The 12353-nt window shown below is 40.1% G+C and overlaps 1 protein-coding gene across 1 annotated transcript in view; it reads left to right on the forward strand.

Annotated features, from left to right (window-relative positions):
- The first annotated feature begins 506 nt into the window (after nt 1-506).
- DDX41 (DEAD-box helicase 41) overlaps nt 507-12353 on the forward strand; it is a 38357-nt gene continuing 26510 nt past the window's right edge. The window contains exon 1 of the mRNA XM_051979036.1: nt 507-656. The gene's annotated coding sequence lies outside the window, so the exon portion shown is untranslated. The remainder of the gene's footprint in view (nt 657-12353) is intronic.

Genomic DNA, 12353 nt, shown 5'->3' on the forward strand with positions numbered 1-12353 from the left:
CTTGGGCTCCACTTTCCAACTAATAATAATGTCTTATTTATCTTTTTCACACATTGGGTATCATATCCTCTTGTATATCCCTTGCATATCAGTCATCACATCCTTATAAATGTCTCCTCCAGCACAGATTTTCATATATATATTGTCTAATCAGTTACTTTTTTTTTCTCTTGGTTTCCTATCTACCTCTTCTATAAGCATAACTGGGACTGTTGTGTTTTAGGCTTAATTTAATGGTTCCATTGTCCTTAATGGAGAAATTTTTTCTTATAATTTTTTTAAAGAACTTCCTCCCATTTTCTTCTCTTTGTATTGTTTTCATTTTTCATCCTTTACGTCCTTGGAATGACTTTGTTTATTTGAATATGTTGCCATGCATTCTTTAAACTGTTTTTAATTTCCATTCTCATAGGATATTTCTTTTAAAACTTTGTTATTTAAATTTTTTATTTTCTTTTTCTTCCCCCTATCCATTGAGAAGACAAGGAATCTTATACACAAGATACATATGAAATCATACAAAACACTATCCATCAATCATGAAGGAGAAGGAGGAGGAAAATGATAAGAAAAAGAAAAATGAGGAGGAGGAAGAGGAGCAGGGGAAGGGAAAAACTTCAATCTGTACTCAAAATCCTTTAGTTCTCTCTCTGGAGGTGAATAGCATTTTTTCATCATGAGTCATGGAAGTGTTGTAGATTATTATGTTGGGTTTTTTAAAAGTATTTGTTTTCAACAAATATAAAATGAGAAAAGACATTACCATGTACACAGTAGAACATAAGGGAGAATTCAAAATAGAACAAATTTCAATTTCAAGAAAATCTATATAATAATACTACACATTTTTTACAAAGCTATCTAGCTTTGTTTCCGTGTAGGTTTTCTTTTGTTCTCTGCTATGCATTTTTTACTTTTCCCCCTTCGCCTCAAAAAAGACTAGAACTAAGTGCAGATATATATATACATACACACATATAGATAGATATTTAGAAACATGCCTATATATAACATATACTGCTGACTCTTATCTTTGTGTGTATCTCTCATTTCTAGAGCATTTCCTGAAAGCAACATATTTTTGAATTCAAATTTTTAAGCAGCTATCAGTTTCCATTAAAATGGGTGAATGTGATGACCGCATTAGCACTCTGGATACTTTAGAATCAGGCGGAGTCAGGATAAGCAAAAGTCCTTGATCTTTATTCTTTGTGGATGGGAGAGAAATGGCTACAGGAATTCAGCCAGGAATCACTCTGGCTTTTTTACTCTACCCTTTTTTCCCTCCACCAAATCTCTCTATAGGCCAATAGATCAAGCCAGCACAGAATGGTTGGAGCAGGCCATTTTCTAAGCAAATGCTTAGAGTATTGTCCAATTGGTAATTAGCCTTAAGTGCTTGCTTGTCCGAACATCAGTTCATCTGCTCAGTTTCAACCCATTACAGGTGAATTCATCCCAAATCACATTCTAAGCTTGGCTGTTTATTTTCCTCCTTTCTCTTTTTTCCTTACTATCCTCACTCTATTCACCTATCCTTCCTTGTTCTTCTGCTTTACTTTTAACTGCTACCTTACTCTGCTATTATTTAACTCACCTATCTCTTCCAGAGTTTTCAACATTCTCAACATATCCTCTCCACCATCCTATCCTCTTGTCTTTTTATTTCTTAATTTAGAAGACATTTATGCCCTTCTTGATATATGTATTGTTCCCTTTTTAATCCATTCCTGATGAAAATAAGGTTCCATCATTACCTGCCCTCCCCCCTACTAGTTGCTTCTGTATCAGTTTTTCCTTTTATGCTTCATTTGTATAATTACTGCTTTTTATCTCTCTACAATTTTATTTTTTAGAATCACCCCATCATACTCAACTCAGCCCAAACCTTTCTTTCAAACTCTTGAGAGGTGAGATATCCTAACAGCAATGGGAGTCCCTAGGCCAGTGTCATAGGTTTTGCGAAAGAATTCATAGTTTCAGTCTCCAAGCCAGGTTTGGCAAAAATGGATTTATTTTTGCTGAGAAGCTCTTTCTCTCAGTGGGTCCCTTCCTGATTAGGAAGACAGAAAAGACTGGGGCATAGAGTTTTGATTTTATTTAACTTTCTGTGGCTTGGGGCTAGGGAGCAATTTGAAAGACTAGTTTTCAAATCAATAAAGGGTGGTGATTGTTTTCCAGGCCAAACTGATTCCCAGATCATTTGGAGGTGGGAGTTTCCTGTGGGAACCAAGTAGGAAGGTGGGGATCATTTTAGGAATTTTCCCAGAGGCCTGGAGGAGTTGAGATTCAGAATTTCTAACCCATGCCCATCCCCCCAAAGATCAGGGGGACACAGAGTCCTATTACACCAAAACTACCCAAATGATGATGACAGTCATAAGAATGATGAAGTCGAATGATGAGGTCAAATGATGAGGTGCAAGAATTGGGGGAGGGGAGGAATCCCCTCTGGTCAAAAGCTCAGATCCTATGGGGAAGAATTCACAAACCTGAAATCTGTGTGGCAAAAAGGGATTTATTGGCAGCTTGTTGGAAGATAGACTTCTTAGTGGGCAAGGAATATAGCAAGGGTGGGTTACACTGAGAAGTGTAGTAGATGTGGGCAAGGTCCTGTTTAGGACTTCTGCAAAGATATCTGGGCATGTAGCCCTAGATATATTGAGGCTTGCTTTGATCTTTGGTCTGGAGACAGGGGCCAACTCCTGAGACACTGATTTTTCCATTCAAATTAAAATTGAATGAGATAACTTGGAGTGTAGACCGGAGAGCTATCAAGTCTCTCAAAGCCTTTCTGAAATCATTTCTGAAATCAAATGATCATTTCTTACAGAACAATAATATTCCATTACATTCATATTTCTTAACTTATTCAGCTATTCCCCAATTGATGGGCATCCATTCAGTTTCCACTTCCTGCCACTACAAAAAGGGCTGCCACAAACATTTTTGCACATGTGGGTCCTTTTCCTTTTTTATGATTCTTTGGGATACAGACCCAGTTGAGACACTGCTGGATCAAAGGTTATGCATAGTTTGATAGCCCTTTGGGCATAGCTCCAAATTGCTCTCTAGAATCAGTTCACAATTCCACCAACAATGCATTAGTATCCCACTTTCCCCACATTCCTTCCAATATTTGTCATTATTCTTTCCTGTCATCTTAGCCAATCTGAGAGGTGTGTAGTGGTACCTCAGAGTTGTCTTAATTTGCATTTCTCTAATCAAAAATGACTTACTTAGAGAATTTTTCATGTGACTAGAAATGGTTTTAATTTCTTCATCTGAAAATTGTCTGTTCATATTCTTTGACCATTTATCAATTGGGGAATGATGTATTATAAATTTGAGTCAATTCTCTACATATTTTAAAAATGAAACCTTGAATAAAACTTTTCCCCCAGTTTTTCGCTTCCCTTCTAATCTTGGCTACATTGGTTTTGTTTGTACAAAACCTTTTTAATTTAATATAATCAAAATTATCCATTTTGTATTTTGTAGTGTTTTCTAGTTCTTCACAACATATACATTTGGAAGGAAATAATAGTCTTCTTCAGATCTGTGGAAGAGGAAGGAATGTGTGACCAAAGATCATTATTGATCACAAAATAGATAATTTTGATTATATTAAGTTAAAAAGTTTTTGTACAAAGAAAATGAATGCAGACAAGATTAGAAGAGAAGCAATAAACTGGGAAAACATTTTTACATTCAAAAGTTCTGATAAAGGCCTCATTTCTAAAATATAGAGAGAATTAATTCAAATTTATAAGAATTCAAATTACCATTCTCCAATTGATAAATGGTCAAAGGATATGAACAGACAATTTTCAGACAAAGAAACAGAAACTATTTCTAGTCATATGAAGAAAAGGTGCTCCAAATCACTATTGATCAGAGAAATGCAAATTAAGACAACTTTGATCTACCATTACATACTTGTCAGATGGGCTAAGATGACAGGAAAAGATAATGATGAATGTTTGAGGGGATGTGGGAAAACTGGGACGCATACATTGTTGGTGGAATTGTGAATACATCCAGCCATTCTGGAGAGCAGTTTGAAACTATGCTCAAAAAGTTATCAAACTCTGCATACCCTTTGACCCAGCAGTGTTTCTACTGGGATTATATTCCTTTGCCAAATTCAGCTTTACCATATTAATCCCTGAACAAATCTTGTCACTTCCATCCAGGAGGCATATATTAGTTTACTCCAGCTTCTTTTTCCATATTTGGAATCAAAAAATTACATTCCAAATGTGATGACTTCACTATTTTTTATGGGAAACAGATTGTTCATTTCTATAGACTTTTCCAATTTGTTGTCTGTCTTCCAGCTTCATCCATAAATGCCCTTGGGATGCTTTTTCTTGGTTGCTTCTTCACCAAGCAAGCTCTCAGTAAAGTGTTTTCCTTTTACTCTCCTCATTTATCAGGCAATTCTGATCTTAATCTTTCTTCATCTAAATCTTTCTCAGACCCTGGGAAAGTTAATCTGCTCAGTTTTGGAGCTCTTTTCCTAGACTGCAGACCCTGCTTTAGCTTTACATTTCATCCAGTTACCCACCCAAGACTTCTTACTATTTCTGCCATTGACTTGGCAATGGCAGATCTGCTCCTCTCCACTGGAACCTGCATTATCCACACTGACTTAAGATTTAAACTTTACATCCAGTTCTTCCAGGACCCTTATCTCCAGTTCCCAAAGAATTTAACCTATTAATTTTGAGAGTTTCAGACCTCAGACCCAACCTAGATGATTGGTATCTAAATTTGTGCAGATTTGTCCACTTAGGCCCACTACAAATTTACAGACTGACTTTGGATACCAGGTTACTCTTTAGCTTCAGGTATCATCCTATTAAGGTTTAGAAAGGATGCCAAAAGGTTAGGGGTTGCAGACTGGTGTCATGGAGTATCTCAAAAGAATTTTCAGGATTGAACCCATATCCAAGTCAAAGGCCAGAGTTTATCATAATTGTAATGTCAATTGAAGGGTGCGGATGAGGCGGACAAGTTAGAGAAGATACAAGGACCTACGGCAAGGGCAAGGAGAAGAAGAAGCAAGGGTCCTGTAAGGGATGTAATAAGGGTTATTAGCCATGGGGAGGAATTAAACAGTGACTGGTACCAGTTCCTTTCCTGCCCCTTCTCCAGTCGTCTACACTTGATTCTTCCGAACCAGGGCCAGACTTTCCCTGATCACCCCAGAGTTATTAGCATAAAAACAGCATTCCTCATTTAGGAGGCAGACGGGCCTCCCTGTTGCAGAAATAGCAGATCAAGCCCCCTGCGGTTTTGGAGTACCATCTCAGCCAGGGAGCCAACCTGGCTTTCCAGTTTCGAGATGGACGACTCGATCTGAGTCAGGCCTGTGGTCATTTGTGCACTTAACTCAGCATAGCCAGAACTGCCCTTCAGGAGGGCTGCAGTGCTGAGGGCGGTCGTGCCTGCCAACCCGAGCCCTACTATGAGGGGAAGGAACAGCCGAGCACGTTTCTGTCTGATAAGTCTCCAAGGGGAAAAATGGGACCAGAAGTGGCTCCATCCGTCCCCTCCTGGAAAAACAGACAGGCTGGGAAACATCGCCACCAGGACACAGAAAGAATCAGGATTGGGAATGGCATGGGAGAGACAGGAGGTAATGGGGTGGGTGTAGGGAGTTCCCAGGTAAAGGTGGATATAGGTTTGATCCCAGATAGGCAGGGGGATTTTCTAAAGGGTTTTCCGGAGAGTCCAGTAGGACTTTTTTCTCTGGTTTTGCTTGAGCTACTGGCAATTTACAACCTTTCTTATCTGTCCTTGGGGACTGGGTGACCAAAATGCGAATACCATTTTTCATGGTCACTGCCCTTAGCCATGAAGGAGGGTAAGAAACAACTTGCAGCCAGATGTCAATATATGGGTATTGATCTGGATGGCCTGGTTCACCAGTAACTATCTGGTGCACTGCTTGTGCTATTTCCCTATCATATGTGCCTTCTGGTAGCCATCCCCACCCCAAAGGAAAGCCACTCTTTTTGGCAAAACAGTTTTAGTTTATCCTTTTCCCATGATATTCCATAATTATGGTGTTTAAATGTCTCAGAAAAATATTTAAGAAGACAATATAGTGGAGTTATTGGTTTTGAAACAGAGTTTCCCATGATAAGGTGATAAACCTTATACCACTAGGAGAACTAATATCTTTCAAAGTTTTCCTTTTGGCAGAATAGCCAAGGACCTTTTCTGTCCCTCTCTCAATCACAGTTCTTAAACCTTAGCCACAAAACAGGCAGATAAAACATAAGACATTAACATCAAAACCAGAGCCTGGTGGTGTCTTAAAGGACACCCAGATTTATACTCTGGAATGCCCAGAGTTGTGCCAACTGTCACAGAACCAGATGTGTCTTAAGAGACACCCAGGTAGTGCCAACTGCACCCAGTTCGACACCACAATTTCTCAGAATTGTAACAGCCGTTGATGCCCTGTTATTCTGAGAATCCAGATGCTAGCACAGACAGAACAGGTTACCAGATAGTGCCCCAAAAGGCACTCAGAATCAGATCCGACCTGGTGTCTTAAGAGTCACAAAACTAGAGGGTATTATCCAGTGTTCTGAATAATAACTTTCTCGGAATTCAATGCCTGTCAGCATTCCATTATTTCTGAGAATCCAGGTGCTAGCATAGACAGATAAACAGATCAGATTGTGACTTTCCACACCTGGACTTACTCTCTTGTGGCCGAATTGAAAGTATCCACCATCGGGTGTGGCTGCAGCTAGTGAACTGCTCTCTTCTTGGAGCCTCAGGAGAAATCCAGAGAACTAGCCTAAGGAAAAAACCCAGATCCCCAACTGTCTCCAGGCCCATGATGGAGACTTAAAATGTCTCCAACTCCTAGTCCCGTTTCTCAGTTTCTAATATCTCAGTGGGAAGCCTCCAAAATGTAATGCTGGAGAAACTGAGGCAAGATAGAGATTAGAGAGTATTTAATAATTTATTTAAAAGGGAGAGATTTACTGGGACCAAATCGGAATTTGGTCCCAGGGCTTTCATGAGACTATGGTCTCCAAGAATCCAGCAAACAATGTGAGTTCTCAATGACATATATACACGTGGCTCAGACACAGGGGGTAGACTGAGGCAGGGGCGGAGTCAGAGTGCTGAGGAGACTCTGATAGGGTGGAGTGAGCTGGGATGACATAGGGGATGGGATGACCCTAATGGGGGGAGTAACCCCAGAGATGGGGAAAGGCATCTTGATAAGATGGTGTCTGACATTCTGATAGCTTGGGATGGGAAGAGGCATTCTGATATTCTAAAACATAAGATCTTTTATCCTTGTCAAATATTCTGATAAAGAGGAAGGAGAGGTTTTGCTAGCTTGAGGTTTGGGGCAGAATGACTGAGGTAGGGCAGTTCGAGGAGACCAATCCAGTCAATTGACTTACTCTCCAATAAATTAAATTATTATAACTCTCTAACCTCTATCTCACCTCAAAATAAATCAAGATTTCTCAAACTAAAAGCAGAAAGGACTTTTATTATGATCTCATGAGAAAGAGCATCTCCCTCCCAACAAATAGTCATGATTTCTCAAACTAAAAGGCAGAAAGCCAATGAGAATAGATCTCATAGATCTCATGAGAAAGAGCACCTCCCTGCCAACAAATAGTCATGATGTTATAGAACTTTGTACCCTTGATCTTTGAGGCGGGGTGGACCTGGGTTGGAAAAATGCTGAATCTCAAACCCCTCCTGACTTTTGGGAACATCCTCATCCTCCTACTTGATTTCCAGGTGAAGCTCCCACAATAATCCCCACCTACAATTCCTTTGGAGATCTTGGCCTGGGGCATAATTACCACTCATTATTGACCTGGAAATTAGTTCCTCAATTCATCTGGAGATGAACCCTAACCCGGGCCATGGACACCTAAATAAAATCAAGGCTGTGTATCCCAAACTTTGCTAATTCCTAATCAGGAACTAGCCCACTGAGAGACTTCTCAGTGTAAATAAACCCGTATCTCTCTTAGAGATTGGAACTGCAAATTCTTTCTGACACCATCACTGTTAAGGTATCTTCATCCCTCAACAGCCAGACAAAGAAAGGGGAGGCACAGTTAACAGACAATGATTAAAAAGGGGTCTGAGCTAACACTCCCTATAAGGCTGGACCTTTGTCCTAGTCAGGGCAAATGACCTCACCTTCTAAGTCATAAATGAGAAAAACCTTCTAACTCAACCACGTCATTAGGACTACCTTATATGGGAGTTTTAATACCAAGGTGACTCTAACTTAATCTCACAAAGTAAAGGGCTATATGATCCTATTCCTTGCAAACTACATGATCTCTAGAGAAAGAAACTTGGGCCTGGAGCACAGCCGATCTTCACTCAATTTTATAACACTGTTTCCATCTTGTGAGATAGCTTTCACAGTTCACTTTATTCACTATTGAAGTGAAGACACCCTAACAATGTTAGGGTCCCCAAGTCAGTGTCACTAGAATTTACAAACTCAGTTTGTCTCCAAGTTAAGGGGCAAAGATTTATTATGCTTCTAACAGTGGGCTGAGTTCCAGTAGAATTTAGCAAAGAACTAGGAGCAAGAAGATAAATTTATAGGAAAAAAAAAAAGATCTGCTTCACTGATATGCTAATTCTATGGTTTAGAGGTAGAATTGAGGAGTGGTCTTGATAAGGTTTAGATTTAGGGAACCAAAATAAGATTAGGGTTTCTGGTGGTCAGGGAGTTAAATGATAAGGTCTAGTGGCAGGTTTGGGGTTCAGGGAACCAGATGGAGAGGTTTGACTCCCCTGCAATCCCTTGGGATTGGGCTCAAGGGTAGGGAGTTTGGGGGACTCCATTCTGGTGGCATGGAGGTTCTTGGTAAAAGAATTTACAGACCCGAAAACCTAGATTGATAAAAAGAGGTTTATTATGGGGATTGGAAGTAAGATTAAAAATCTTGACAGGGAGGCATAAAGTCTGGTTAGGAAATAGGTGAGGATAAAGAGAGGATAGCACTGGAAAGAATATTCCAGTGGACAGAGGCTCCTTGGCATAGCAGGGTATAGCATGGCATGTTTGGAACCTCTGCAAAGCAAAATAAGTTGGCTCTTTTTATAATAGGAGCTTTGGCTACAAGCTGAAGGGGGGTCGTGGGTGGAGTTCCAAGTTGGCACATTGCTGAGTTTTAGCTTGAGCTGGAATTTGAATTGAATTCAATGAATTTCAGGTCTGGGCCAACCCCACCCAGCTAACAAGGATGAAACTGTTTGTCCTTCAGTTGGGGTCCCTCACTGAGAGAGAGTTGAAGGAGATTTTCTCCTTTAAGGATTTTTAGAGTTTCAGGGTCCCCTCTTCAGTCTTATAGGTGGAGTTGAGGATATTGAATTCTACTGAATTCTTAGAAGTAGAGTTGCACACCCCCCCCAATTGAATTCCATGGCTTAGATTGTCTCAGACAATTTATTTTCAGACAGCCAGCATTATCTGTGGCACTTCCAAGGCTGGGTAGCCATAGAGTTATGGCTACATCCTTCCTAGCAAATATACTACATCAATCCATTCAGGCCATTTTACTATCTGCCTGTGGCTACTGACCTGTTATACTTCCATCTTTCTACCTCACTCCTTACTCTCATTACTACTCTCAAAAATGTGTTGTTTCCCCCATTTGAATGTAATTTCCTTGAGGGCAGGAATTCTTTTAAAAAATTACTTTTCACAGTGCCTGGTACAAAGTAGGTGATTTATAAATGCTTTTCATTCTTCCCCCGTCCTCACTTTCCCAGCCTGATATAATGAAAATACTCCTAGATTTGCAGTTAGAAACCTAGTTTTGTATTCTATCTCTGTCCCTTACTATTTCTATGACCTTGGACAAGTGAATAATCATACTTGCACTATCTGCCACCTAGGGCTGTTATAAAGAAATGATTTATAATCACTAAAGTACCATAGAAATAAAAGATATCCCACTGGAGATGATAATGTCTGTCCCAATTCCCTAACAAAACTATTGTGATAGAATAAGAGCATGGAATTTTAGAGTGCTCTACAAATGTGAGTCACTTTTTGTTTGTTTACTATCAGTACAAATACCATCAGTATTAGTATTTCCATGGATCTGTGATCTTCCACCATTGCTTCATGCCTTCTTATCTAGTGATGAGATCCTGAATGATGTTTTAGATAGAGAGAAAGTAAAGAATTGATCTCTGAGGCAAGCAGGCAGAAGGCATTGCTAGAGATCAATTTAGCTCCATGGTCCTGTTGAGGGGTGAGATACTCTAACAGTGATGAGGGATGATACTCTATGATGAGGGGTGAGATACTCTAACAGTGATGAGACTGGCAGAATTCACAGTTCCAAGTCTCCAAGCGAGGTTTTTAGCAAAATGGGTTTATTTTCACTGAGAAGTCTCAGTGGGATAGTTCCTGGTTAGGAAATTAGCAAAGATTGGGATACAGAGTCTTGATTTTATTTAGCCTTCTAAGGCTTGGGGCTAGGGATCGATTGAGGGGCTAATTTTCAAATCAATAAGGGTGGTGATTGTTTCCCAGATCAATAGAAGGTGGGAGTTTCCCCAAGGGAAACAAGTAGTTTTCCCAGAGCTGGGAGGAGTTGAGATTCAGGGTTTTTCTAATCTAGGTCCATTCCCCCCCCCCCCCCCAAATCAGGCGAACACAGTTCTATTACATTAGTCCCAGCCTCTGAGGTAGTCTTCCCTTCTGAAATCCAAGTTATGTCAACCCCCTGAGACCCACCCTTTGTAGTCTTGCCTTGTGCATGCTCTGTCAGAAATCCCAGTCATGTTCTTGAGGTTAAATTTTCCCTATAAAATCTACTTATGGTCCATCCCATGGCTGCTGCCTTCCTTGGGTCAGCCTGCCTATGGCACTCTTCCTCATGATGTCTTTCCCCTTCTCCTTCTCCCATGCATATGGTATCTCTCCTAACTCTACTATGCTTCCCAACTCCACTTCTCCTCCTCAAAGCTAGCTAATTCTTTTGGAGTGCTATGTCCCTTTTAGCAACTTTTCTTTCATATGCTCTCCCAACTCTATTTCATATTTACCATTCTCAGTGTCTATTGTAACCCTTTTTCTGTAACGTATCCCTTTAAATAAATCTACCTTTTGCCAAAAAGAATGGCCATCATGAATTCTTCATATAAATGAACTCCAATTTTTGGTGTCTGCCATCATCTGGTATCTTTATTAGCTACAGCATCTTGGTCCTCAAACCGCATCACTATCATGAAAAATACTTAAAGACACATGTATCTATATCTATACATGTATACACATGTACATAATACATGTCGGTAGACATGATCCACAGCAAAAGGGATGGGCTATAGGAAGGGATGTTGACAGGAGAAGGCTTTTATTGAATTTTAGTAGGCCTTCCTTGCAGTGGGTCCTAGTTGAATTCATACTATCCCTAAGGCAAGCAGGGAAGTGATGAGGTGTGAGAATTGAGGGTAAGAGATCCCCTCTGATTGATATTGCAGATTCTTTGTGAAAGAATTTACAAACCTGAAGTTTGTGGCAAAAGAGGATTTATTTGTACTAAGAAGACAGCTTTCTTAGTGGGCAAAGAACCCTGGCAGGATAATTTTGCAAAGATGGGTTTACATTGAAAAAAAATATTTTTATCAATGGCCAAAATCCTGTTAGAACTTCTGCAAGGATGTCTGGGCATACAGCACCCATTCAAAAGCAAAGAGAAACTCATGAAGGTATACAAAAGAAGCCATCTTTAAGGTCTAGGGTGGAGAACTATTCTGTGACTGCTTTATTAATTGCCCTGAGATCCTGCACCATGCAAAATTCCCCATTCAGTTTTCTAACAGAAGGAATTGGAATCTTGTAGGGACTCACAGGGAATTAGAAGCCTATACTTAAGAAATTTCTCAATCAAAGGTTACAACCCCTCCCTAGCCTTTGGCTTTACTGGGTATTGGTATTGGGTATTTATGGGGAAATACACCAGGGTTCCGTAGCTTAACTAGGGCTGGGATTGTGTGCGTGTAGCCCTCTGGGGAATCCCTTGATCCCAAACAGAAGAATCTATTTTCTCCCAGATTTCAGAGGGAATATGGGAGGGTCTTGAAAGAAGCACACAAAGGTCACTTAGAGGTCTGAGAAGAAAAAAATTGGGTCCCCAATTTCACCATTAAATCCTGCCCCAATAAAAGAGTGGGACAGGAGGGAATAATAAGAGTGTTTAAACAAGTTACCAAACTGACAAGGCAGAGGAAAAGACTCAAAACAGTTCCCTTCAATTCCTATTATCCTGTGGGGAGAGGGTTGAGTGGGACCAGAGTACCAGAGTAGAACCGAA

The sequence above is a fragment of the Antechinus flavipes genome, chromosome 2 (genome assembly GCF_016432865.1).
Source record: "Antechinus flavipes isolate AdamAnt ecotype Samford, QLD, Australia chromosome 2, AdamAnt_v2, whole genome shotgun sequence".
In the NCBI taxonomy this organism is placed as follows: Eukaryota; Metazoa; Chordata; class Mammalia; order Dasyuromorphia; family Dasyuridae; genus Antechinus; species Antechinus flavipes.